Source organism: Hipposideros armiger, unplaced genomic scaffold (assembly GCF_001890085.2).
Source record: "Hipposideros armiger isolate ML-2016 unplaced genomic scaffold, ASM189008v1 scaffold_78, whole genome shotgun sequence".
NCBI lineage: Eukaryota > Metazoa > Chordata > Mammalia > Chiroptera > Hipposideridae > Hipposideros > Hipposideros armiger.
In genome coordinates, this window is record NW_017731428.1 from 1308721 (window position 1) to 1314720 (window position 6000).

General features: G+C 43.2%; 1 protein-coding gene across 10 annotated transcripts in view; it reads right to left on the reverse strand.

Annotated features, from left to right (window-relative positions):
* Nucleotides 1-6000, reverse strand: part of LOC109383228 (uncharacterized) — a 433428-nt gene that overhangs the window by 55227 nt on the left and 372201 nt on the right. For 8 of the 10 annotated variants that reach the window (XR_002124125.1, XR_002124111.1, XR_002124114.1 and 5 more), the window contains one exon: nucleotides 835-1064. The exons of the other annotated variants lie outside the window; for them this stretch is intronic. The gene's annotated coding sequence lies outside the window, so the exon portion shown is untranslated. The remainder of the gene's footprint in view (nucleotides 1-834; nucleotides 1065-6000) is intronic. 10 annotated transcript variants of the gene reach the window in all.

Below are 6000 nucleotides of genomic sequence, written 5' to 3' on the forward strand. Positions count from 1 at the left end.
GGAATGAAGCTGAAGATGGAGCCAGAGGCAGAGGGTGCAAGACCATAGTTGGAGTGGGTCTGTCCTCCACTGAGAGCGATGGAAAGGCACTGCAGGGATCTTAGCAGGGGGTTCTGGGAAATCTGACCAGGCAGTTGGGGTGGAGTAGCGTAAGGCATGTTGCCTGCAGTTTAATATAATAAAAGAACATGGCCTTTGGAGCCAGGCAGTCCTGGATGTCAGTCCTCACTAGGCCTCTTATGATCAAGGGCAAAATATGTGACTTCTATGAGCCTCAGTTTTCTCATCCATAAAATGGGGCCATTCATACCCACTTCACTGGACTGTTGTGAGAATGAATGAGATCACGTTCATAAAAGTGTCTGACACACAGAAGGGCTCAGCAAATGTTAATTCTCTTCCATTAAGTGCCAATGATGAAAGGAGCAGGGGCTCCTCCACCACCTAATTTGCAACTCAAAGAACACACAGCACAGCATGATGTCAGCAACCCACCTCTGTCCAAAGAGCGCTTGCATCACCTGTGTGTGCCAAGCCCGCGCCAGGGCCTGCTGCTGGCAGGTTTAAGGGCAAATTAGGCAACCGCTGGCCCACACAAAAATGCTGCGAAGTTAATGCTAGGTTTGCAGATACCATCACAGGGCTCAGGCCAAAGTTACCTAATCTATTAATGGTTAGATACTTCAGAGGCTCTTTCACCATATCCCTTATTTTTTTGTAGCCCGACAACTGGGAGGAGAAACCGTGTTTGGAACCACAATAAATAGCCATACTTAGCACTCAAATAACCTTCGCCATCTTCAAAGCCATTTACAAACACAAATTAAGACTTACGCAGCCCCAGCCTTGGGAAAGTGTCATTATCTCTGTTTCTTCAACACAGCGAGGATGATGAGGTAATGGAGTTGCCCAAACTCTGGCCAGTTGGCTTCAGGATGTGCTGCTTTTAATTCAATCCGGGCATCCCTAGTGGGTCCATTCCAGAAGGATCTGGGCATTCCCCTGGACTATGGGTAGTGCAAAATGTTTGATTGGAGATGCCAAGTTCCACTTTTCAAGAATCCCTTTAAAATAATAATAATAATAATAATAATAATAATAATAATAATAATATTATTTTTTTGAAGGGGTGTATATGTTTATGGCATGGATTGTGGTGATGGTTTCATGGGCATATATTTCTCTCCAAACTCATCAAGCTGTATACATTCAATATGTACCATTTTTTGTATGTCAATCATACCTCAATACACGGCCTTAAGAAACAAGAGTCCCTTGTGAAGCTAAAGCTGCACAGGTGTTCGCAGCATAATCAGAATTAGACTTTATTAAAAGGGTTGCTGTTTGGCCTACAAAGGGCGATCTCTGGGTCCCCTGCTCTCTCACCCTGCCATCTCCCAGAAAACTGAGTGGATGTCAGGATTTTCTCTGTGCATGTGTTTGATAATATGTAATCAATAATGATAATATCTCAACATTTCTCATCTGTAAACGAGAGCTAACGACCCACAGGGCTGTATGAGAGCACTGTATTGAGAATGCCAGGACAGTGGTCAGCCAAAGGAAGCCTTCCTTATCACTGCGGCTGACGCCACTGCCATTGTATTTATATCGTTTGATTATTTTCCATGCGTTTCACATATGCTCTGTCTCACAGTGTTCATAACTATTTTCTTATAAAGATAAGCAGGTAGCATTATCCTCTGTGGAAATGTGGGCTCAGAGAGGGAAAATGGACTCACCCAAAACCACAGCTAATCACTGGCAGAACTGGGGGGAGTCCACAAGTTGTCCTTCTACCACCCCACTTCACTCATAACCTCCTCTCCTTCTACCCCAAAGATGACTTCTATGTGCCTATGAAGTCTAGGATGTGTGCATTCTCTCCCTGTTCACATTCCAGGCAAATCATGGCATCATTTATGTGTCAGACACTGTACCCAGGGTCTGTGGAGCCTCTTCTAGAGGCTTGTCCTGCAGAAGCTTCATGTCAAGTGGAAAGTTGAGTACCAGCTGGAACAACTGTTTCTTAGGACCAAGATTCAGAAAAGACCTTTAGAATGGGCACCACTCGAATTCTGGATCTGGGAAATGCCAACCAGCACCAACCACACTCCCATGTCACCAAGGGCACAATGCTTTAGAAGCAGTATCAGACAGCCGCACAGATGGTCCTCATTGGTTTCAAGATACAAGGTCCTCCTGTTAAGGTGCCTGGAAGTCCTGTATACTTATTTCAAAGTGGATGATGTTGTCTAATGTATTAAGTGCCCGGGCTTTGGGGTCAGAGAGCCCTGGACCTAAATCCCAGGGGTCACATTAGCACTGCCTTGTACATCTCACTTAACTTCTCAGAAGCTGACCTGTCTATCAAATACAGATTACATATTGTGGGTGGAGGATTTAAAGAAGAAATTGTAATAAAATGTTTGGCACAAAACTGGGCACATGGAAACTCTCCATAAATAGCAGCTATTATTACATTGTTACTCTATTATTGCTATTGTTGCACCTCAATATTATTTACTGATACATACAATCTGAATAGAAAGTTTGGCAGTGATGCTGCTAATATCTCTCCTATAGATAATCTTAGTGCAAACTAACTGGGTGTCTATGGCAACAAAAACGGGGCGCTTGAAAATAATACAGCTATCCATGATACAGTTGCACAGATTAATTTTTTTTAATTTAATTCATTCTGCTTTTTGGCTGCAATTACATTAGCTCAGTTTGGTCATGTCATGACCATCAGAAGTAAGGAGCCAGCTGAGAGGAACAGAGCTGCTGGAATCAGACAGAGGATAGAACCCAGCGTGGCTCCTTACTAGCTGTGTGTTCATGGGGAACTCGGCCCCTCAAGGATCCTGTTTCCTCACTTGTAAAATGGGGACAATGAGGTCAACCTCCCTGGGCTGTTGAAGAGTTACTGAAATAATATGTGGTGCTTTACAAATGGTAGTAAAATACTAATGATCAATATTGTACTGTTCTTAAAATACTGATAGCTTTACTTACTAAGAAACTGGAAAACAATAACTATTTTACATAGGTATTTGGTAGACAAACTCTTAAAATTGAGACAGTTCATGATGGAAAAAATAATGAAAGGGAGCAAAAGTATGGAAAGTAATGCATCAGAATTATTAAACACCTCTCGTGTGCTGTACAAATAGCATAATATTAGTAATTGTGTGGCTCTAGACCTAGACAGACCTGGGTTCAAATCCTCGTTCTACGGCTTCTTAGTTGTGTGGTTTTGGACAGCTACTTAAGTCTCTCTGGGCCTCAGATTCCTGGTCTGTAAATGGCATGAAAAATATTATGGACCTCATAGCATTTGGGTGAGACCTGTGTGCATGAAAAAAAAGCACTTAACCCATACCACCTAAGAAGTAGCAAGCACTTAATAAACGAACCCCTTATTAGACCAATCAGAGTGATTCCTTTATAAATTCTATGAATGCCTAGTCACTATGTCGTACACCTGAAACTAATATAATATTGTGTGTCAACTGTCACTGAAAAACAATTTTTTAAAATAAAAAATAAATGTTCCCTTTATTTTTATTCAAAAGAGAAAAGACAGCTTAGTCAAAGTTCTCTATATCGGTGCTTTAAGGAGTGGAGGAGTAGCAGTTATGAGATAACATTTGAAGATGCTCCCCCAGGTGAGAAGCAGGAATATGGAGCTGAAATCCTCGAGACCCGAGGCTGGGTGCAGGGTGAGGGTGGCTATATTGCCTGAAATGTCACTGTAACTATGGTGATCATATATCCTAGTCTGCCCAGGTGTAACAGGTAACTTCTCATACATAACAAACCACCCCAAACTTAATGGCTTAAAACAACATCATTTTGTTTATGTATCTGCAATTGTGGCAGGGCTCTACAAAAAGAGAGAAAGAGAAGAAAGAAGAAGAAGGGAGGAAGGGAGGAAGGGAGGAAGGAAAGAGAAAGGGAGGGAGGATGGGAGGGAGGCAAAAGAGAAAGGAAGGGAGGGAAGACAAAAAGGGGTGAAGGGAGAGAGAAAGATAGATAGATAGATGATAGGTAGGTAGATGATAGATAGGTAGATGATAGATAGATGATAGATGATAGATAGATGATAGATAGATGATAGATAGATAGATAGATAGATAGATAGATGATAGATAGATAGATGATAGATAGAGAGATGATAGATAGATAGATGATAGATAGATAGAGATAGATAGATAGATGATAGATAGATGATAGATGGATAGATAGATAGATAGATAGATAGATGATAGATAGATAGATAGATAGATAGATAGATAGATAGATAGATGATAGATAGATAGATATTATTGGAAGTTAAATGAGGGCCACGTTTGTGTGAACTCATGAAAGAGACTGCAGGGAACATCCCACCCCTGGTGGGCTCCACGAGAAAGAGCATTTCTCTAGGAAATGGAGGTGGCACCACTGGCCTCTGACATCCCTCCCAGCTCTCAGATTCTGTGACCCTCTCCAAGGAACAGACAAGGTGGTGATTAACATTCCGTTTTTCCCAAGATGGGCGGTGCGTGCTTTCATCTTTCAATGTTTATAAAATGCCTTTGAAAGTGGAATGTGCCACATCCATCCTAAGAGCTATTATTAATATGGTGTCCAAACACCTCTCCCCAGCTAAGGAACAAAGCATTAGGGGTGCGCGTGCTAGAGAACTTTCAGAGTAAGCACATGTGTGTGCACATGCCCCAGTTAAGGAGTATTCCTGTTCCCGCCCTGCCTTGGGAGAGGCAGAGGATTTCACAGGGGGCAGAGACGGAGCAGAACGAGAACATGGAAGCCCAAAGGGAGAACTGGGTGACACGGCTGGAGCACAATTAAACAGTTTCCATGGATCTGTTATTTGCTGCCCGATATGAGCTAAGCACTATGGGAAATGTAAAGCCATAATGGATACAGGGCTCTGTGTTGGAGGACAGATGACACAGACACGGACCCAGCTTTTAAGAAGTCTGCTCTCAGAAGACGGGCTTAAAGACCAGGCCCCAAATGCAGATAACCCACCAAGACTGAGCGAGGAGGGGAGAACCCATCCCAGATAGTCCATCTCCCAATTTCGGCTATGATTGCAGAGGCCATAGTTCTAAAACATTTTTGATCATGAATGCTTTAAGAATCCAATGAAAGTCATGAACCCCCTTCTCAGAATTGTGCCCATGAAAAGAAAATCTCGCCTTGTCTCATGGAGTTCCCACATACCCTAAAGCTCCCTGGGCCCTTTTCTGTAGCTCTTGTGTAGCTGTGAATTCAGCAAACTCTGAACAGATTCAAAGCAGACACTGCATCTTCTCCAACCCTGGGTCCTGGGCATCTAGCCCAGTGCCCAGCACGTCATGCGCCTAAAATAAATGCTTGTTTAATAAATAAGCATGAAATTAAAATATTCTAAAGAGTAACAGATCCTTCTTTAGCTGTACCTCTAAAGGCCTTTTGCATTTGTTTTTTGGTTGTTGTTTAATACTTCTCAGGCATTTGACCACCTATGGCTAGTGAGCCAAGCACAAACAGGTGAGTAACTGAACCACCCAGAATCACTTCGAGAACAAGGGAAGGTCAAAACATTTGCTCTCTTACCCCCAACACAGGACGAAAACTCTGTCAGGCAGCGCAATAAGGGACTGTGTGTAATTGCAAACTCCACACCTAAAATGGCACAATTAAGGGGGTCTCTCCAGAAATCCCTGAAGAATCGCAAAGTCGCACGTAAGTCAAGCCTTGGCTCCTTCTGAGCAGAACCAGCTTTGGCACACTTCTTCAACTTCCGAGGGTTCCTCCATCGTCCACACCATGGGGGTAGGTCACGCTTCACTTCACCCTGGCTGGAAACACGGCTGGGCTCAAGCCCTCCGCAAGGCAAACACCCACTGGCAACTGTTCATGGGAAGAAATGGATCCTATCACTCAAGCAAGGTCTCCATTTATAAAAGCAAAGATGGCAGGCAAGGGAGGCAAAGACTGGAGAGA